This window comes from Pelodiscus sinensis, chromosome 1 (assembly GCF_049634645.1).
Source record: "Pelodiscus sinensis isolate JC-2024 chromosome 1, ASM4963464v1, whole genome shotgun sequence".
NCBI lineage: Eukaryota > Metazoa > Chordata > Testudines > Trionychidae > Pelodiscus > Pelodiscus sinensis.
The window spans coordinates 226,289,178-226,312,578 of NC_134711.1; the positions used below are offsets into that span (position 1 = coordinate 226,289,178).

General features: G+C 44.2%; 1 long non-coding RNA gene across 2 annotated transcripts in view; it reads left to right on the forward strand.

The window, feature by feature from the left end:
• Positions 1-1,392: 1,392 nt before the first annotated feature.
• The window catches only part of LOC142827034 (uncharacterized), a 42,014-nt gene continuing 20,005 nt past the window's right edge, over positions 1,393-23,401 (forward strand). The window contains exons 1-2 of one of the 2 annotated variants that reach the window (XR_012901400.1): positions 1,393-1,500; positions 21,237-21,364. This is a non-coding gene — a long non-coding RNA (uncharacterized LOC142827034). Of the gene's footprint in view, positions 1,501-5,681; positions 5,934-21,236; positions 21,365-23,401 lie in introns of those variants that run through there. The other variant, XR_012901402.1, reaches the window with a different exon arrangement.

The window sequence follows — 23,401 nt, forward strand, 5'->3', positions numbered from 1 at the left end:
TCCTCATAATCTTTATCTAGTGTGACAATTATCCTGTATCAGTTCCCCAGGTTTATATATGCTTACATATGTATATAAAGGGAAAGGTTTCCCAGACTATCGGGAGTGTTATGGACACGAGATTGTAAAATACAGTTTAACACACAAAATTCCTGGTTAAGGTTACTTATCCGTTAAGGACCAGTGTGTTGGGCCTTAGAATTCAACATACTTTCTGTTTATATATTTGCTATTTTTTAGAAAATTAACAAAATATACAGAAAATAAAGGACTAAGAGGGGTAATATTTACTTACAGGTACTACACTTTCTATACTGTAGGGCATAAATCTGGACACTCTGGATGCCGGTGAAAACAAGCCAGAGGATTTATTACACACAGCTGGTGGAGTGCCAATCAGAGGTTAACCTGATGAACGCTGGTTAAGCATTACAATAGATTATATAGGCAGCAGATGGATGGAGGAGAAGCAATTTGATAGGGTCTGGTGACAAGACAAAAATGAGCATATAAGCCAATCAACTACAAAGATTAGTAGCATCTCCGCCCATCACCAAATAAACTCCTTATCTTTAATACAAATAGTTTCCTTAACAAGCTAAATAAGCCAACATCAACAAACAGACAATGAAATGGCAACTTTTGTCTAGTTAAATTATGATGGGTCTGTGAAGCGGTTACTGACCCCTCGTGCTGATGTGATCCATGAGTTTATGGGCCCATTATCTAGGATTAAAGCAAAACATATTAGCAAGGTTGTGTTGGTATCAGTTAGTGTGGCCCCTTGGAATGTGGTTGCCAGGGCAGCTGTGCCTTCCCAAGGTTCCTCTAATCAGGGTAACTGTCCGTGCTGTTAAGTTACAGACCTGTCTCAAATTTAGGATTGAGTAGGGGTTTTTAGCAAAATACTATGGACTGCCTCAGTTTCCCTACAATACTGAATTCAGGCTAGTCCAGCTGGGCCTGGCTGTTAACCTACTTTTAGTCAGGGTGCTATACCACAAAAGGAGCTCCTCAGACAAATTCAGCTGTAACTGGGAACTAGCTTCTCTGCAAAGCTCCATTCAAACAAATGAGTGTTTCCTTCACACAATTAATTTATGACTGTGACAGGGCAGGGGCGCCCTGTACTGAGATGACCCGCTCAACCGCGTACGCGGCGGTTCTCGAGGGTCAGGCCGGGAGCCCCGAGTGGGGCACGCTGCGAACAGCCGCCCATATGGCCCTTGCACGCCCCGCCAACCGCTGTGTCAGCGGTTCGGCGTCGGCGGCCTTCTGGCTAGAAATGCCGGAGGATCCCAGGGAGGCGGCCAGGTGGATGACGCCATCACGCTACTCCGGCCGCCGACGGGAGACGTCACCACACCACGCCGGGTGGGGCCATGGCGGTGGAGCAGATCCGGGGGATTTAAACGCCGCCGGCAGGGAAGGAGGGGGAAGCAGGCCGCGAATGGCCTCCCTCCCCAGGGCCGTTAGGTGGAGGGGCCTGAAGCCGAAGGGGTAAGCCTTTCTCAGCAGGGTGAACCGGAGTGGGGAGAGGAAGCAGCCCAGGGCGGGCGAAGGGAGCCTGCGGGCTGATGAGTTGCGGCTACAGCCCCGTCAGCCGGAACGGATGAAGGTTCCGTCTGAGTCCTTAGGGCCCTGGGCTGGGGTCCATGAGAGGGGGCGGGCCCGGACCCCCCTCTCCCCACCAGGAGGAAACCGCGCAGCTGACGTTTCAGGGAGACCCGGCAAGTTAATGACCTGATTAGTTGGGACGCACATAGGCGACCGTGAGGAGGGGTTTGAACTAACGACCCCGTGGGTGTTGGGAAGGGGGAGTACCCCGTAACAAAGAGGGAGGGGTACCCCACTACACGTGGTGGAGAATGTGGGTACAAGAGCCCCTGGACATAGGGGACGAAGGGGGGGGGATTTTTTAACCCCCTAACTTCCAGTAAGGCACCAGGGTGGCGTGATGGAATCCGTGAAGGTGTTGGATTGGCTGAGGGAGAGTCAGCGCGCATATCAACAATAGCAGACCGTGCTCCTGCAACAGCTGTTTACCCAGCACCTCGAGCAGCAGAAGCGGCTGGTTCAAGACCTGACAGAGTGATTCGAGGCACATCAGGTCCGGTGGAGGGAGCAGATTTTGAATGCCCAGCCCCGGGGCCACCCCGAGGAGACCCCGGTACGGCGGGCCAGAGGGACAAAAACGCGGTGGCTGGCTCCGGCCTGGGTGACGCCCGGAGGGCAACCCCCGCCTAGACAACCTCCGCAGTTGGTCCCAAGGGAGGAGGCCACGGGAGAGGCTGCCCCACCCGAGGGGGTCGGCTCTCGCTGCGGAGAGGAAGGGCAGGTCCAACGGGAGTACCCCTATATGAATTGCCCCCACACTCAGGCCTTGACCGGAGGCTCCACGCAGGAGGGAAGAGGGACGGCCCGGATCATGAAGCAGGTGCGGATCGATGGCCAGCTGGTGGAGGCCCTAATAGACTCTGGGTGCAGCCAAACCATCATCCGGGAAGACGTGATAGGGACCCAGGGACCTCGAGGACCCCTGGTGATGGTCCAATGCGTCCACGCCGATGTGCACCCATATGCAACAGCATGGGCGCAGATAGTGGATGGGGCCCATGAGAGTTGGGTCTTTGTGGTGGTAGCCCCGAAGCTGGTTTATCCCACCCTCCTGGGGCGCGACTGGGAAGGGTTCGGTCGTGTGGTGGCCGAGTGGAGCCGGCCGCCACGGGCAAGGAGCCCTGAAGGTCTGTTGGGGGAGGAGGGAGACCACCCCACCAACACCGAGGACGGAAAAAGGGGGGCCGAGAACCCCCGGGACAGGGAGGACCCGCCGCTCGACGAACATGACCTCTGGGGCGGCGACTTCCTCCAGCATCAGAGGGAGGATCCTACTCTGCAACATGCCTGGGAGGAGGCTGGCGAGCCCCGAGAAGGAGACACCACCCGGCAGCAAGGCCCTTGTTTTGAGGTATGCTGAGACCGGGTGTACCGGGTGACGCAGGGGGTGGAGGAATATGGGACCCTTAGACAATTGCTAGTCCCGACGCGGTACCGCCACCCACTGATGGGGCTGGCCCATGCGAACCCATGGTCTAGGCACATGGGCTACGAAAAAACTGTGCGTAGGATTCTCCAACAGTTTTATTGGCCAGGCGTGTACCAGGAGGTCAAGGATTTTTGTCTATCCTGCCCTGAATGCCAACAGGTGAGCCCGAGGGGGGGTCCCAAAGGCACTGCTGGTGCCCCTACCAATTATAGGCATTCCCTTCGAGCGGGTGGCCATGGATATAGTCGGCCCCCTAGAAAAGACAATCTCCGGGTGCCAATATATTTTGGTGATCATGGACTATGCCACTCGGTACCCGGAGGCGATCCCTTTGAGAACGGCGACTGCCCAAGTATTAGCGGCTGAGTTGGTGAAGATCTTTGCCCGAGTGGGGATCCCTAAGGAGATACTCACGGACCAGGGAACAAATTTTATGTCCCGCCTCCTGGCAGAGCTATGCCGGCTATTGCAAATCCATACCCTACGGACGTCCGCCTACCATCCCCAGACGGACGGGTTGGTCGAGCGTTTTAATAGAACCTTAAAAAGTATGCTGAGGAAATTCGCCGAGTGAGACCCCCGAGCCTGGGACTGGCTGTTGCCAGCCCTGATGTTTGCAGTAAGGGAAGTCCCCCAGGCTTCCACTGGGTTCTCGCCCTTCGAGCTCCTGTATGGGAGACACCCCCAGGGAATCCTCGACATCGTGCGGGAGGACTGGGAGACCCAGGAGACAAGAGTGAGGGGATCAATACCCTATATCTTAGAACTCCGGCAGAAGTTAAAAACCTTGGGGGATTTTGCCCAACTGCACCAACAGGAGGCCCAGGCCCAACAGATCGCCCATTACAATGCCAGGGCCCGCTTAAGAACCTTCGAACCCGGAGATCGGGTTTTGCTTCTGTTACCCACACAGGACTTGAAGCTGTTGGCGAAGTGGCAAGGACCCTTTGAGGTGGTTTGATGGGTGGGCGACGTCGACTACGAAGTACGCCTGGCTGGGCCACGGAGGGAGACGAGAATTTATCATGTCAACCTCTTAAAAGCCTGGAGGAGTCAAGAGGGGCTGATCGGGGACAGCCTCGAGGCCGACGTGGACTTGGGCCCTGAGGGGAGGACCTCCGCCACGGCCCCAAAGCCTAAGGTAGGCCAGGAATTGACCCCTAACCAGGAGAAGGACCTAGAGCAGCTGCTCAGGGCCTACCAAGAAGTGTTGACTGACCAGCCAGGATGTACAACCCACACCCACCACCATATAGATACGGAACCCGGAAAAACGATAAGAGATCCGATTCGGCCCCTGCCGAGGAAGGTCTGGGGGACAGTACGAGAGGAGATCCAGAAGATGCTCCAGTGGGGAGTGATCGAGGAGTCCCGCAGCACCTGGCGGAGCCCCATCGTGTTAGTCCCGAAATCCGATGGCTCAGTATGATTTTGCATCGACTTTCGGAAGATTAACAGTATCTCATGGTTCGACGCTTATCCGATGCCACGGGTCGATGAATTATTGGACCGCTTGGGCCACGCCCGATATCTGTCCACAATAGACCTCAGCAAAGGATATTGGCAAATTCCCCTCACTGCGGCGGCAAAAGAAAAAACAGCCTTCTCGACACCCTTCGGATTTTATCAATTCGTACGTATGCCATTCGGCTTACATGGGGTGGCAGCCACATTCCAGCGGCTAGTAGATAATGTGCTAAAAGACCACCGTTCGTACACCGCCGCATATATCGACGACATTGTGGTATACAGCAAAACCTGGGAAAGGCTCCGGGCCGTCCTGAAAACCTTGAAGGAGGCAGGCCTTACGGCGAACCCCAATAAGTGCCGGTTCGGAGAACGAGAAGTGACCTACCTCGGTTACACCGTAGGACAAGGGCAGGTAAGGCCTCTCGTCGATAAAGTAGAGACACTCCGAAATTATCCACCCCCGAAAACTAAGAAACAGGTACGGCAATTCTTGGGGCTAGCCAGTTATTATAGACGATTCGTACCCTATTTCGCATCACTAGCAGCCCCACTAACGGACTTAACCCAGAAAGCCCGCCCTACTAAGGTGCTGTGGATGGACGCTTGTGAAACCGCATTCCGAGCGCTGAAAGGTTGTTTGACCGGAGCCCCGGTCCTGACACAGCCAGACTTTGATAAGCCATTTATCGTCCAAACAGATGCGTCAGAGGACGGGCTGGGGGCGGTCTTGTCCCAAGGACGGGGAGAAACAGAGCATCCGGTAATGTACATAAGCCGCAAACTGTTCCCTCGCGAGTGTAAATACTCAACCATAGAGAAAGAAGCCCTGGCAGTAAAATGGACTATAGAAATGCTCCGATATTATTTGTGGGGCAACCGATTTACGGTAATGACAGACCATGCCCCATTGCGGTGGCTAGAAAGTATGAAAGACTCTAACACCAGGATTATGCGCTGGTATTTGTCTTTGCAGCCGTACGCGTTCGACGTGGTGCACTGCGCTGGAGCCCGGCTCACGAATGCAGACTTCTTCTCCCGAAAAGACGGCCCCGAAGGAGACTCGGACCCAGGGATAAAGGGACCCTTAAAGGGGAAGGTGTGTGACGGGGCAGGGGCGCCCCACACTGAGATGACCCGCCCGACCGCGTATGCGGCGGTTCCGCTGTGTCAGCTGTTCGGTGGCAGCGGCCTTCCGGCTAGAAATGCCGGAGGATCCCAGGGAGGCGGCCAGGCGGATGGCGCCATCGCGCTACTCCGGCCGCCGACGGGAGACGTCACCACACCACGCTGGGTGGGCCCACGGCGGCGGAGCAGATCCGGGGGATTTAAACGCCGCCGGCAGGGAAGGAGGGGGAAGCAGGCCGCGAATGGCCTCCCTCCCCGGGGCCGTTAGGTGGAGGGGCCTGAAGCCGAAGGGGTAAGCCTTTCTCAGCAGAGTGAACCGGAGTGGGGAGAGGAAGCAGCCCAGGGCGGGTGAAGGGAGCCTGCGGGCTGACGAGTTGCGGCTACGGCCCTGTCAGCCGGACCGGACGAAGGTTCCGTCTGAGTCCTTAGGGCCCTGGGCTGGGGTCCATGAGAGGGGGCGGGCCCAGATCCCCCTCTCCCCACCAGGAGGAAACCGTGCAGCCGACGTTTCGGGGAGACCCGGCAAGTTAATGACCTGATTAGTTGGGACGCACATAGGCGACCGTGAGGAGGGGTTTGAACTAACGACCCCGTGTGTGTTGGGAAGGGGGAGTACCCCATAACAAAGAGGGAGGGGTACCCCACTACAATGACTATATATTCAAAAGAGCTCAACAATCAACAACTCCCCACTAGATACCTACATAGGGGACTGGTCACCTATCAATTCCCATGATTTCAAATCGCAGCTACTGGGTGCAGAGCATTTTTGGAAATCCACCCACTTCATTTTTGTGGCTAAGGGTAATCAGAGTTGGGATTGCAGTTCAGGTTGGCATACTCTGGTTTAGCTCACTTTCACAGCAACATAAGCTAAGCAAAAAAGGCACTGTCCCTCCAGAAAAAGAGCATCAGGACAAGGAGGTTTAGTGGTATAACTATAAGGGTGCAGTATAGTTATTGTAACAGACATCACAGTCTCTGTGCAGTTAGCAACAGGAAGACACCAATCCCCAAGTCTATAGGGTGTTAACTGCAGTGTCCAGCCCTGGAGACACTGAAGATGCACAGAATTACTGTTTCCATGGTGTCGTGGGTCCAAGAATATTCTAGGCCCGGGGGCTCAAGTACAACAAAATTCTGGGCTGGGTCTTTCTCTCAGCCCTGCAGGCTGCCTCCAGGTAATTTTAAAAGGCCAAGAGGCACTGCCACCATCAGCAGCCCAGGAAGGCTAAAGAGGCTTTCTGCCTGCTGTCACTCCTGCTCAGGTGCTCACACATTCCTGCAGCCGCTGGGCAGGTGAGATGTGTTTATCTCCATGTGATGTGCTTGGCCTGAGTGTCTCTGCAGTCAACAAAAGCTGTGGGGCAATGCCTACAGGCAGCAGCACATGGAGATCCCTCCCCTTCATCTAGCTTACCCCAGGTAAGTGCCACATCCTCCAGTCCTCTCCCTGAACTCCTTCCTGCACCCCCACTTCCTCCCTCCACACCTCTTCCTACAGCTATACTCCCTCCTACAGCCTTCACCTCTCACACCCTCTGCATCCCACCCCACAAAGCTCAGAGTCTGCACCTACCACCCAAACTCTATCCCAGAGTCTGCATGCCAGACCCTCTCCCACACCAAAACTTCCTGCCATAGCCTATTTCTCCCCCAGCACCATAATCCCCTGCACCAGTCCAGAGCTCCACCTCCTACCCCTTCTACACCCAAACTCCCGCCATGTAATGCTCCTGCACCCCAGTCTTCTGCTATACCCAAACTCCCACCATGTAATGCTACTGCACCCCAGTCTTCAATCTGCCCCAGCTCACAGCCTACACCCAGCACCCAAATTCTGTCCCAGAGCCTGTGTCTGAAATTCACAGACAGAACAGTGCAGTGACAATCCTCTCTACACATGCTTCATTGTCACTTGGGTTATGTGTCTCTTCAAAACACTCTAGGCCAAACTCACTATGTGCATAGCACTAATTTAAACAAAGGGTAACCTAGATAATGTATAAAATGGAGAAATAATATCTACCTCAAAGGGATGTTGAGGCTAAATATACAAATGTCTGTAAAGCTCTTTGAGAGCCTCAGTTGGAAGTTGCTGATTAGAAGGACTCCTTAACAATTGCATCTGTTTAAAAATTTCTAATGGCACTAACAGAGGTAGTTCCTCATTAGAACTTTTTAATACTGAAATAGCAAAGAATTTTCCATAAAGTTATTAGCACACATGTAGCTTTAATGCATTTATTTTGTAAGCTCAAACGATGTAAGATCCTAGAGTAGTCTGTATTCATACTAGGTTTGTGTTAAGATTGTGAAGCATATGTCTCAGTGTAGAATCGGCAGCAATGTAGTTTTTGTGTTATATAGTACAGTTCCCACTGCCGTAGTGGCTACATTTAAGTTTAAAAGTCAAAGTTTTAAATCTGCTGTTGATTTAAGTCAGCACTTTAGGATATACACTGTATAGGGACACATGCAGAACTTGCATCAGTTTTCGCATAAACATTTGGAAATGTATATTCGTTCACATAATTATGCATTGTTTTTTAAATCTTTTTGGAGTCCTTCCATATAAATGCCCAGCACATGGAATACATACATTTTAGGAATAATTTATATAGAGATTAATTACATGCCTATTGAAGCCTCTTGGTGTAATCTCCGTTAAATGCAATATGACATTTTTGTTTGGTGAACTCTACCACATACTATACACACTTTTTGAAAAATTTTAAAACATCCTTGAAAACTTACTGCCTTGGGTTGGTTTAATTATTCGTGTCTGATTATTTGTGTGTTTTAAATTGAATAATGTGCATGTACATGGTGCATAAATCTAGTCTTATCAATAATAGTACATTTTTTCTCCTCCATAACTATCAATTTTCTCTCCTTTGTACCCAGACAAATATTGAGATCCAAAAATTTACAACAATATACACAAAGGTTTTGATGTAATCCTTACAAAAGCCTGGATGAATATAATGATGTTTAATAAATGGATTCTGGTTTACTATATAATTCAAATGCATTAGAAGGAGTTGTCTTTCTGCAGCTTTGTACAGCTTTATGTTTCAAACATAATCCGTGATCATAAGGCCCCCCACCCACTTCTATGGGACTCTGTGGCTACGTCTAGACTGGCATGATTTTCCGCAAATGCTTTTAACGGAAAAGTTTTCCGTTAAAAGCATTTGCAGAAAAGAGCATCTGGATTGGCACGGACGATTTTCCGCAAAAGCACTTTTTGCGGAATAGCGTCCATGCCAATCTAGACATGCTTTTGCGCAAAAAAGCCCGATTGCCATTTTCGCGATCGGGGCTTTTTTGCGGAAAACAAATCTGAGCTGTCTACACTGCGCAAAAGGACTTTTGCCCGAACGGGAGCAGCATAGTATTTCCACAAGAAGCACTGATTTCTTACATGACATTGTCAGTGTTCTTGCAGAAATTCAAGTGGCCAGTGTAGACAGCTGGCAAGTTTTTCTGCAAAAGCAACTGCTTGCCAGTCTAGGCACAGCCTGTAGGTATAATGAAATCCTTTTGAAATTAGTGGGAATCTGCACAGATATAAATCCTGCATCACTCTGCAGGACTTGGGGCCATAGTAAGCAGTGTTGCCAGCCTTTTTGATTATTTTCCTCAAAATCTTAGACTCTCGGACATGTGTGAATGCACTGGAATTTATTTTCTAGCCCTCAAGATTGCACAGACAAACTTGAAAAATTTGAACCCTAAAAGTGAAAAGCCCAGAGACAAACAAAAAAGACCCCACAATGTTTTATTTGTAAAATCTCATAATTTTTGAACTGACGTCATGATGGGCTTTTATTTCCCCCCCCCCCCCTAACTTATAGCTTTAGAATACTTGGAATTGAACAAATGGAATTATGTTATTAAATGATGATGTAACAAAAGGCTATAAAGTGACATATTAGGATTAGGTGTAAAAAGCTTGTAATGAGATTCACTCACTGGCATTTCAAAGACTAATTGTGAAGATTCTAGATACATTTCAGCTTTTCATTGGAAACAAGATAGGGGGTGCAAAAGAAGAGGAGAACATAGCTGTTTTCATAGTTAATTGAAAACAACAACAAAAGCAACAACCATGAAACCATAATTAAAAAGAAAAGCAAAACAAATATAACCCCTACCCCTTCCCAGAGCAGTTTTAACAAAGTTTAGTTACAGTTTTCTGTATTACTTGGTTTATTATTATTCAGACCTAACACACAAAAGTCACATTTGAAACAGAAAAAGAAATAATAAAAGCAGAGCATTCCCAAAAGCCTTAATGCATAAATCCATCCTTGATTCCTTGGTATAAGGTGTGACAGATGGCATATGCAATTTCCTGCTCTATCCTGGATGAACCTTGTTGAATTAAGTTGGTACCTTATTGAATTCAGTATAGGTACCTTATGGGTTTAGTGTATTAAAAATACACATTTTTATGTACTATTGTGGGATTGTTTGTAACTCTGTAGGGAGGGAGGCATAACTAATGTAAACCCTAAGAAATGTTATGTATTTCAAAGGACTCAGAAACAATGGGCCACAGAAGATTGAACTTTTAGTTGAGTGGATTTCTAGAAAATACTTGGAAGGAAGGGAATGTAAATTCTTCTTACATTAATTGCACCTAGCCATTCCACTGTGTCTGTGCACTCCATGCAGTTTTTGGAGTCATTTTCCCTCAGTACCTGTTGGTATGGCTGGAGTGCCCTCTGTTACCACACATTCCCGTGTGATGGTGTAAGAGGCTAGACCCATCCTTGATCCCCTCGGTTCCTTGTTGCTGGCAGTGATGTCTGTTGGAATGATTCCAACAAACCACAGCAGGCCTGCTTGAGAACTTTGGGAGACAAAAGTCACATCTGCAAAGGAGTGAAGCCTGGCTCAACAACAACAATAATAATTATAATAATAATAATAATAATAAAAATAATAATAATAAAAGATAGAGCAGTGAAGCTGAAGTGCTTGCTTATGGAGGCAGCACTTCATCTCCCTTCTAAAGGTCATTGCTTGGGAAGAGAGCCCCAAGCACTTTAGTTTCAGTACAGAGCATGCCACTAGAGATTTCTATGGCTTAGGCCTTCTTCAGGCTCAGGAGTCAGTCTGGTACCAAACCCAGATTGAGGAAGATAATTTATGAAGCATTCAGGAGAGAGGCTATCTCTTGAACACTCATTGGCTACTACTAGGGGATTACCTCCTCCAGAGCCTGTGCTTTGTCCATCAGGGTATGTCTATACTAGCCCCCTAGTTCAAACTTGCAAATGTAGGCATTCAAACTTGCAAATGAAGCCTGGGATTTAAATATCCTGGTCTTCGTTTGCATGTTCCCGGGCGGACACCATTTTTAAATCCCCTTAGTTCGAACTGACTGCCTGCGGCTACATGCGTCAGTCAGAAGTTAATCCAAAATAAGTCCTTAGTTCAGATTAACTGTTACTCCTCCTGCAATGAGGTGTAACAGTTAATCCGAACTAAGGATTTAGTTCGGATTAACTTCTGACTGCCGCGTGTAGCCGCTGGCAGTCAGTTTGAACTAAGGGGATTTAAAAATGGTGCCCACCCGGGAACATGCAAATGAAGCCCGGGATATTTAAATCCCGGGCATAATTTGCAAGTTCGAATGCCTACATTAGCCACCCTAGTTCAAACTATGGGGCTAGTGTAGACATACCCCCAGGGCCATCCTCTGAAAGAGCTTCTGAATAATAGAAAACTATCAGGTAGGAGCACTTCCCTGGCTAAGTGGCAGTGCTTTTCCATGTGGTCTCAATGGAAAGGAGTATCTCTTCCATGGGCACCCCCAGACCTCATTTGGAGTGGATCTAAAATATTCATTGGTCATTAGCTTTATAAGAATAGATCTGGCAACTATTTCACCCTGGCACAACTCCGTAGATAATAGATCCCTTTCCTTCAAAATGATTGCTTCCCTATTCCTAAAGGACTTATTAAGGGCTTTATTATTAAGTGGACTTTTGTCGACAAAACTGTACCTATGTCTACACTACCACTGAATTCTGTCAACAGTAAGTTGACAGAAAGCGGCAGTTTTGTCGATGGCGGTAAACCTCATTCTACGAGGAATAACGCCTTTTGTCGACAGAGTTATGTCAACAAAAAGCACTATTGCATCCACAGTGCTTTTACAAAAGAGAGCGTCTAGACTCTCTGTCAAAAAAGCGTTTTGCTTTATTGACAGAACTGGCTGTAGTCTAGACGCTCTTTGTCGATAGAGGCTTTGTTGACAGAATCTGTCGACAAAGCCTCTGTCGTCAAAAGCCTGTAGTCAAGACGTACCCTTTGAGTTAACCCACACATATAAGATCCCATCCCTCCTTGGGAACTGAATTTACTTCTGGTACCTCAAAAGGGTAGGTAAGCTGAGAGCCTTAGTGTCAGAGCCTGCCTATAGTTTTCCATAAGAATAAAGTTTATTTTCCGCCTTATCCAAAACTTCTAAAAAAATCCTCGAATTTCCATATTAACCAGGCAATCTATTTTCTGATGTTTTTTCCAAAATCCCATGCACACAAGAATAAGGAAAAATTCTATTTGTTCAATCTGAGAGGGCTTTAGCTTTCTACCATACTATCAAAGTTCTTTAGATACCCCATGAATTTTAAACGTGCCTGTTATTTCGAAATAGTTTTTGAAATAATGGGTGCACTATTTCGGCATCCCCATAACCTGCATTCCATGACAGTTAAGGGATGTGTCGAAATAGCGCGCTATTTCAAAATACAATTGAAAGAAGATACGCAATCTGCATAGTGCAAATTCCGTATCTTATTTCAAGTTTAGGGTGCTGTGTAGATGTACCCCTGGAGAACAGGAATCTTTGGTGGCTTTCTTGGCACAAGTGCCTATCATAGATGTTAGTAAGGTGGCAATTTGGTCATCTGTTCACACTTTAGATTCTCATTAGGCCATTCCCATCAGTCCAGAGACAATGCCACTTTCAGATAAGGTGTCTTACAATCACTGTTTGGGTAGGCTCCATGCCCTCCTCCATGTGTATCTGTGAGCAATGTGGAGTGAAATGGATATGTACAAGATAAAAACCTGCCTTTCTGCAGCTATTGTTCTTTGAGATGTGTTGCACATATCCACTCTATCGATCACCTACCTTCCCCATCTTTCAAAGTCTCCCTGGTGTGAAAGAACTGAGGGGAATTAGGGATAGCTCCACACTCTTATACCAGCATGAAGTGATGCTAGAAACATTGGGCACCCTGATTGGTACCATTGCAGAAATGTATCTCTCACAACGATGCATGGGCATGCACATACCTGCAGTGCTGTGGACATGTACAACACAGGAACAACAGTTACAAAAAGGTAGATAACAGTTTTTTCCCCACCTCCAGTCCAAACTTTTTGAAGCTAAGCCTCAAGGAGAAACCTATTGCCTGGCTGACTACCTATTCACAGTCTGCAGATCGTACACCCAGACTGTTATATAGGAGTCGCTCACAGATTCATAGGGATTTTTTTCTAAGCAAAAGGTGCTATGAACTTGCAACCATGGAAAAATCTCTGAATTTTGAAGGACCTGCCAGAGCCCTTGTTAGAGTCGTGGTGATCTCTGGTAAGTTTATCGGCAGACATTGGGATTCTTTTGTTGCTTGTAATATCCTTTCTCTGTAATGCTTTTTTTCTTAAGAAGTGTGTTTGTTAGGAAAATCTTTGTGGTCAGCTATACTTATAGACAATTTCACAGCTCATAACCTCTCAGGTGAGGGCAAAACAGGCCTGCTTAAACTGGAGGATGTGCAGGAGAATTCACTGTGTAGGCAGGGAACTGTGCAGCAAGGCAAACCCTCCATCGGGAGTGAGGGAAATGTGAATCTCGTTCCAAGAGAGGTGAATATTGGGGAGACAGAGGCCAGAGAGAGCGTGCTCTTATTGATCCATGGAGGAATATAAGTATGGGATAGGAGAAGGGGACAATGAAGGTGTAGTTGCCCTGATCTATGACTCAGGATATTTTATTTTAGGGTCCTGTTGCACTGTGTTCCACAGTGAATCTTCAGGAACCTCATTTAGCCTTTTCGTTACAACAGGAAAGCTATCAGTACCTACCATGTCAGCAAAGTATAGGTTTTAGATGTTGTCTGTCTGCAAAAGAACTGTGTTTGTATCCTAATCAATCAGTGTTTTACAGCTAGGGTCCTTGATGCATAGATTGTCTGCTCCTGACCTTTTCATTTTGCTTTTATTCTGAAAAATAAACAATGCAGAACACTAACATTAAATACAAATCATGGTCTATGAGCACAGCATTAGGTAGGTATACCTGATGGGATAAGTACTGTATGTCTTGCAGAGCTGGTCAGGAATTTTCCAATTCACTGTTTTTAAATCAGAAAATGCCAGTTCATCACCATCAAAACTCCTTGCAGGAAAGGTTTGGTTTTGACACAATTTCCCCTTCAAAATGTTTTTGAAAAAAATATTGAAGTTGTCATGATATGGTTTGACATTTTTAAAATGTAAACCTTCTGCTTTGGGGATCAAAATGACTGCTTAGACATGTAAATTAGTTTCTGGTAAACTATAAAAATAAATGGTTGAAATGGAAACAAAGTGCTGTGAAATTATCTAAATAAAGCATGTTGATTGACCTGATCCATTTTCCCCCAGATTTTTGGTTTGGGAAAAAATTGGCATTTCAGTTTTACATGCCAATTCAGACCGGAACATTTTTTGGAATCTTAAAAATTCTCATGGGACAGGAAGCTCATTTCCCACCCAGTTCTAATGGCAAGGTGAAACATTTTATTTTCTAACAGTGTTGCAAGAAGAATTGAGGTGAAGAGATGCAGAGCTGTATTGTAAATGTCTAATGTACTATGCCTAAAAGTCTGTCTCCTAGCAACATAAACGTTGCTCTTTTGGCAATTTAATATTAGCTTTGTACTTGACTGAAAGCATTCAGTGACAAATTCAGCTGTAGCACAGGGACTCTGAAGAGAAGGAACAAGGGTGATAACTGTAAATGTTGAGTTCTGTATTCTGACATCCCAAAAGCATGCAAAGAATTACAGACCTAGTTCTGAGTCTCTGCTGTACACCTAGGCTATTTGACCTTTGGGGTTCTGATACCCAATTGCCATTAATTTTTATGAGAATTGGGCATCCAAGTCCCTCAGGTAGTTTTGAAAATCCCAGTTGTTACATAGTATTTACTTATGGAAGAGCTCCATGGAAGTTGGTTTTACCCAAGAAAGCTCATGACCTAATATATTTGTTAGTGTCTAAGGTACCCTAAGGACTGTTCATTGTACTCAAATGAACTATTCAGCATGGATAGGGAGGGGACAAAGTCGGGCCCTTAATACAGGATCTCTAACCCAGAAGTTGAAAGTTGTGTAGCTGAACAAGGAGGAGTTCCTTTAAGCTTTCCTCATTTGCATAGTAGTAGAGAGGGAACCATATCACAAATTTATTATTTGCTTGCAAACAACTGACAGAGACTCCTACATGCACTAACATACAAAATGGAATATCTTTCCGACCTTCAATGTGATACTCTTTTTTGTGGTTTTGCTAGGTTACTGTCTTTGAAAAAATGCAGTCGGGAGCAGACTCACAGCCTGGGTCCTATTGGCTTCTGCAAACCAAAACTCTCTACCTGTTTGCTCCCTTTGATTCCTTCTCCAATTCTCATCTTCATGCTCTTTTCTTCACGCAACTCCTTCTCCTTGGGGCTTGAGCTTAAGAGTTTGTGCATTCCCACAACTGCTGTTGACTTAAATGGAGATTTTGAGTGGCTTGGCTTCTCTCAGTTTCAGGCCTTTCCTGAGTAAGGTGTCTGCCTTCTATCCATTTCAGTTTCACCTTAAAAAGTCACTTCATTCCTGGAGTTTGCCAGTATTAATTCACTACAGTAAAAAAAAATGCTGCCCCATGCCACACTGTAGGTCACAGAGCTGACTTTTGCCTTCTTGATTTGTTACCAACACAAAATGAACACAGACACTGCAGCATGGACCGTTTAGAGCCTCACCATTTCAATGGGAACTCTGGAAGAAGTAATAATAATGAATTATTATTTATTATTTGTGTTACAGTAACACCTAGATATTTCTATGCAGACAGGGGCCATATTGGGCACATCTACACAGCAATCCCCCTTCCTCTAGCAGAGTGATATTCTGAGCTAGGATCAACTGTTGGGCTCAAAATAGCAATGTAGAAAGACGTCAGAGCCTGGCCTCCAGCCCGAACCCAAATGTCTACACTGCTATTCTTAAGGGTACGTCTAGACTACATGCCTCTGATCAGCTGTTTGTCGGCTCAGCGTGGCAGCCATGTCAATTTAAATGAAGCGGCGATTATTTAAATTGCCGCTTCATTTTACTATGTCTGGTAGCCTAATCTACATGCCTCTGGCGACAGTATGCCTTTCGGTACAAGCCCTACAAGCCTGACTCATTTGATCCATTCTCTGACACTCAGCATCATGAGCCTTTTTATTGCAGGGTGAACATACCCCTTGTAGTCTCTCTCTCTCTCTCTCTCTCACTCACTCACTCACTCACTCACTCACTCACTCACTCAGGGTATGTCTACACTACCCCGCTAGTTCGAACTAGCGGGGTAATGTATGCATACCGAACTTGCTAATGAAGCCTGGGATTTGAATTTCCCGGGCTTCATTAGCATAAAGCTGGCGCCGCCATTTTTAAAAGCCAGCTAGTGCGAACCCCGTGCCGTGCGGCTACACGTGGCACGGGCTAGATAGTTCGAACTATGTAGCCATTCCGAACTATCTGTACTCCTCGTTTAACTCACTGCACTCACCTTCCTTCCCCCCCCCATCCCCCTTCTGTTCTGTAATGTGATTTGTCCTTTTCATGTGTGTTCATTTTTTAAAATTGTATCCTTTGGTATATATGGTTGTGACTGTTTTCTTCCATTATTTGATCTGAGGAAGTGGGTCTGGCCCACGAAAGCTCATCATCTAATAAACCATCTTGTTAGTCTTTAAAGTGCTACATTGTCCTGCATTTTGCTTCAGCTACCCCAGACTAACACGGCTACATCTCTAAGAGAGAGAGAGAGAGAGAGAGAGAGAGAGAAAGAGAAAGAGAAACAGTCCTTTCCCTGAAGATCTGAAATGTAAACAGACCAGGAAGGCAAAGGAGACCTGGGTTTTGATGTACAGAGAGATTAAGTAACTTGCTTCTGGTCACCGGAATGGCCAAATCCTGGCCCCATTTAAGTAAATGGGAATTTTGCCATTCACTTCAATGTAGGCCACAATTTCACCCAAAGTGTGTGAGAGACCTGAGACTTGACTCCGTATCTCATGGGTCCCAGTGTAGTGTGGCAAGAGCAACCCACCTTCTTCTCATTAAGAATGATTATTCTGTTTTGTGTTACTGCCTAAAGTTAGTTCCTTTAAAATCAGTGACACCAGAAAAATGCACTGTCAAAAGAAAGGTATATTTATGGTATGATTATAAGCTGGGAGATTAAATTACAACAGTTCATTTGCAAATAAAGACCAAGGAATATTGGTGTGTGTATCTGAGCTGTGATCACCAATAATATTTTCATGCATGATTATGCATTTTTTTGGAGACTGTAGTTTAGTTTACTAATTCTGATTGACAATTGCCTTTCCCCCTGTCTCTGTCCCTCCCAGATCTAGGGCTCCACCACACATACATGCAGTTATTCTGGTTGAAAGTTGGTAAATTCACTGAATTATTTGTAGTATTTATTTCATTGAAAAGACTTTTTATTGAATGAAGTCTATTTGTTAAACATTATTTGATGGAAGTTTCTCTCCTGAGTCCACAAACTGTGAATACATGATTTCTTCTAGTACCTTGCCTCATAAACCTATGACAAAATGAATTGGTAAGTCATTATTTACATGCTCAATTTAGAGGAAATGTGGATTCCTCTGATTCCAAGATATTAAGGGTAGAAGAGCTCATTTGCTAGCACTATACGCTATCCTGAGGAACCAACTTTACCATATACAGCATTTGTGCAAGCAGACATAGCTCTAATTCATTCACATTGTGACCACTATGTCAGGGTTGTGTCTGTCACTTTTCAGATACAGTCCTCTTCAGGAAAATACAAACAATATGTCGAAGGCACACCTCAGCAAGCCATGTGAAAGTATAATAAAATTGGCTAATGTAGATGAAGTGTCCAAAGATCCATAAAAAATTAATCTACTGGTGTGACAGTAAGAAAAGCTTTGGACAACAACAGAGAAAAAAAGAAATACATGGGAAGTCATTGGTAGTATGATGATTTGCACCATCTGATGATCTTACTGATAGAGGAGACTAGGTGGGAGAACAGGCATATGAGTATTTTAAGATCACCCTGAAGTTGTGGGCCTGGGATATTGGAAAGATAGATGGGTGGACAGCTACTGCAGAGAGAGGAGCCAGTGAATATGTACTAAGAGAAAGAGGACAAGCAGGTCTTGTTATTTTTGCAAGCCAACTAACTAAGGATTTAAGAAACATAAAAATTCTTCAGGTAAAGTATAATAACACATATTTTTATTTTTTTCCCACCTTAACATATTTATTTTTTCCTTTAAAGAACAAGAGAGATTAGTTGCAAAAACTCTAATATTAATACAACACTAGGCTAAAAAATCAAGCACTCAAAAATTAAGGTAATAATAAATAATTTACATTACTATATATATATATATATATCTATATGTGTATATATATCTATATCTATATCTATATGTATATATATATATATATATATATATATATATATATATATATATATATATATTCTGTTTCAGTTTACCTTGTTAGCTGGAAATCTTGATATGTTATTGTTACTTATTAACTTTTACCACACAATATAAGAGATATTTAACAAGGCCAAAATAAAATGGCAATATTACCATTTATTTTAATGGGAACAGCACCAAATTTTTAGAATGTCCTGATTTTTGAGAGGTTGATTTCATTAATGCTATTTCTCACCAACCTCACAATATAGATGACATGAATATGTTATGGATGGGGACATAATCTGGCTTTTGAATTAACCTTCTCAAAAGTGGTGCTGTGGTTACTATCTCATGTTTTGTGGTCTGTATTTCCTAACATTGTTGCTTTTCAATGCGGAGAGTGAAGTTGATTCTCATCCAATTCCAAAGCTTTCTCTATAGTTTCGCATTCTTGAGGAACAGAGAAAGAAACAGAATATCACTCTTAGTAGTATCGTCATTGCATCGTGTGCCTCATTCAAAGTACATTGCTTATTCCTGCACTCAGGAAATTACACTACCCTGAAAATAACAACACCAGGTTGTCGCATTGTATGTTGTAGAAATAGAAATGAATACCAAACCTTATCTTTATAAGGCTACAAAAATATAATATTGTATGCTTGAGATTGGTGCTTGAGGTGCTGTAAAAATGGTTTAAAGGTGATCTCCTTTGAAAATGGTGTCCAAGAGATCACAGAGGCACTGAATTGCTTTCATCTCTGCTGACAAGCCACTTCTTTTGAAAAACCACATACTGTATGTTCAAATGAAAACACAGGCCAAATTAGTTTTGTGACAGCCTGTCCCCAACACCAACTTTAAATATGCTTTGGAGAGGAAAGCTTAAAATTTTTGTTTGTCTCCTAATCCTCTCAGGATAACATCAGAATTTAACCAACCACTGCCATTGCCTGTAGGTTAAGTAACAGCTTCCAAACAAGAATACATCTGTCAGTGGCAGATTGCAACTAACACTTCATAATTGGTACTATAGAGCAGAGAGATTGATTAGAACCAACTAATAATTTCTGCTGCTTAGCCCTATGCTTTTGTTTGTTTGATTGATTAATTTATGTATGCTTTAAAATTAGTTCCCATATCAAAAATTACTATAAATTTCCCATTTTAATGGAAATTACTTGCCAGCAGGATAAACATCTTTTGAAGCACTTTCTGCAGGTGCTCACCATTATTTGATTTATCAGTATAATAATAAGATTACATACAACTCCATTCCATTCTGCAAATACAAACAAGTCCCCTACTATATTTCTCTTCTTTCATTGTCATGAGAAGCTGCACAGTTTATTTTTTGCTTATAGGACACATTTTTCAACCTCTTTGATTCCTGATTATAACTAAAATCACTGTGTGAAAACTATTTCTGAAGGTTTTTTGGCTTTTGTATTTGTGTAACTATTTGTCTGTTATCTTCTCCCTGAGAGGCTTTTCCTAAAAATTGGTCACATAGCTCACAAGTGCTAGTGAGAATATAGCACGTGACTGTGAACAAATGAAGTACAATATGGGGAATACTTCTTTGAGCTAATTGGAGGGATCCTGATAAACAGAATGGGAAACATCTGTTTTTATGCATCAGCTGCAAATATGAGAAGATTCGTTCAGAGCTGACTTATACTATTTTTAATTATATACTCTAGCCCTTAATAAATACACAATAGCTATCTTTATAATGCTGTCTCCAATGGAAACTATAGAGAAACAAAAGAAGAAACAAAACATGGCAACTTAGCTCTAAGAGTCCTTGCCAAATGTAAATATTCTGCACATTTTTTCTCATTTTATTTTTGATCTCTCTCTCTCTCTCCCTCTCCCTCTCCCTCTCCCTCTCCCTCTCCCAAGGAAAGCAGTCAATAGGAGGAAAAATATATAGATTCTGCCTCCCAATTCAATTTAACACAAATATATTGTCAATACAGAACAGATTTTCTTGTTTGAAAACATTGTTTTGCTCAGTCAAACTAATGGCTCTCAGAAAAGGCCTTCACACATCTTTTTACAGGTCTGGGCTTTTCTCTGGAGTAAAAGTTTAGTTGGAACAGGATTGTACCATTACTACAGTTATTTGACTCAGAGGGCCAATCTTAACTGAAGTAGACAGATACCCATATTTTGCACAATAGTTTAACACAGGAAAGGGGAAGCAGTCATCCTGAGGTGAGCCTGACTAAATGAGTGAGCTAGCTTAAATTATCAGAGCTGCCAAACTAAAGTGTTATCTATATATGAAAGGCTCTTTTGCTCTTCCTTGGCTAAAGCTATGTAGTGAAATTGCTGTAGGAAATAATAGCGTACAGAAGTAAAGCAGAGTTCCGAACATATGAGTAAAAATTGAAAATGGCAAAATAATGTGACAACAAAGTCTTTAAAACACTTGTATGCCTCTGGATAGGTGCCTGGTTTCTATAGACTATTTGGAAAGTTGACAACTGGTGCTAAATTTACTAAACTTGATTTATCACAGATTTAGCAGATTATGCTATCTGACAGCTCCAAGACACATTTGTCCATTAATACTCATACAAGGCTGCACTGCAATAGCCAGTTCCTTATGCTGTGGCCTGCACCTGTTGTGTTTTGGAGAAAAATTGAGTCATCCCTGACAGGTGTACAAAATATGTTATGTAGGTGCTGAATTGCTCCTCTTTGCTTACACAGTGTAGAATGGAACAAAAACCACCAAAACCACTATCATGGAGGATAGTCACAGTTTTGGGAGAGGTGGGATGCAGAGAAAATCAATCAGACTGTATATTTCTCTCTGCCCCTCTGCAGCCTCTCTATGCCTACTGCAATGCACTCCTGTTCTACAAAGCTGAAGGAGGAAGGACCAGAGAAGAAGAAGAAAGAATTGGGAAAAACTACCAGATGTGACATTGTCACAGAGTTCAGGGAGTAAACAGGTGAGCCTGCATTCTGATCACTCTGGCAACAATTTGCTCCCCCAGAGAAATCTGATTGGGGCATGAGATGGACTTAGCTATTCAGGGTAGCAGGCTTGGTGAACTAAAGGATTAATTAGCCCATCAGCTTAAGACTGATAAGAAGAACACAGGAAAAAATCAAGAAGGACAGGAAGCCAACTAGCCGAGCCCAGAGTTAGAGCACTCCTCAAGAAGGGAGATCTTGTCTTCTCTTGGTGCTGGAAAAATGGCTGAGGCCATAAGGGATGTTGTAAATAGTGCTGCTGCATAAAACTATAAAGGTGGTGGAGAGAGCCCAAATAAACAGCACAGTGTGGCTATCTAACCAGTGGAATCTGAGCAGGTTTCTGCAGTGCAAGAAGGCAAGAGTGGACCACGCTCTGCTACAGGCCTTTCAAGCTCTTTGAGACTTACTGCCGCTGTTTTATTTTGTATAGTAGTAGCCCCAGAGAGACGGTTAATGCAGGCACTGTTCCTGGGGGATGTATTCCAAATACTGTAGGTTCTGTCCTTTGCTGCGCATCCTCTGAAGGGTGCAGCAGAAGTAGAGAAAGATTCTGGTGGTGTCCAGAGGCTATTTTGGCTTCTAGCACAGGTTAGAGCAACTTCAGTGCATCTCTACATTATGTGCAAGCTGTGACTAGGCTCAACAGTACACAGAATTGCATAGTTTAGGGTGTAACTCTCAAGCTGAGTATAATACTGTAGTGTATATGAAAAATGCATTAGCCATTGCATTTGGTTCAGCAAAGGATAATCAAAATTTTGTATATTGGACATTTGAATCATAGTATCATTTTAGATAATTGGCTCAGAAATGTTTTATTCTGCAGAACTCATTTCTCATGTCTATCTTCGGTACTTATATGGGAGGAATTTGGGAGAGAATCAGGCTTATTTAGTCTACAGAAGAAAAGAGTGAGGGGGGATTTGATAGCAGCCTTCAACTACCAGAAGGGGGGTGGGTTCCAAAGAGGATGGAGAGAGGCTGTTCTCAGTGGTGACAAATGACAGACTGAGGAGCAATGGTCTCAAGTTGCAATGAGGGAGGTCTAGGTTGCCTACTTTGCTTCAATCTTCTAACAACAAATAATACATGACCAGATGACTACAGGGCTGGATTCTATTCACCCCAGGGCGCTGAAAGAATTAAATGGAAAAAAACAAAACAAAACAAAAAAACCCTTGCAGCCACTGGCAATAACAACTGAAAATTCATGGATAGCAGGAGAGGTCTTGGAAGTCTGGAGATGAACTTACATATTTCATATAAAAAGGGGGAAAAGGAGAAGTAGGTGAACTATAGACCAGTCCGCCCAATTTTGATATCTGGGAAACTGTGAGGGCAATATATAAAATACTCAGTTTGTGAGTACTTGGAGGATGAAGGGCTATCACTAGTATGGATTTACTAAGAACAAATCATTCCAGAACAGCTTCATTTCCTTCTTTGACAGGGTAATTGGTTTGGTGGATAAGGGGAATGCAGTGAGCATAACATACCTGGAGTTCAGTAAGGCTTTTGACATAGTCCCACATAACATTCTGATAAGTAAACTGGAGAAAGGAAGGCTTGGTGGAGCCTACCATGAAGTGGATAGATAATTGGTTAAAAACCACAAAGAGTAACTATAATGGAATGATGTCAGATTGGAGGGAAGTCTCAAGTGAGTTTCCACAGGGATCTTTTCTGAGTCTGGTGTTATTTAACATCTTTACTAATGACTGGGATGTAGCAATAAAGAGCACACCAATCAGGTTTGCAGAAGTCACAACATTATGAGGGGTCACCAACACATTGAAGGATGCAGATAAAAGTCAGAGGGATCTTCATAAACTGATGAACTGGGGTAAAGACAACAAAACAAAATTCAACAAAGACAAATGTAAGGCACCATACTTAGGGAAGAGAAACCAAATGCATAAATACAGAAGGGTGGTTAAATGGCTTGGCAGCAGCATTGTTGAAAGGGATCTGGAAGTTGCAATAGATCACAGCTTCAAGATGAGTGAGCA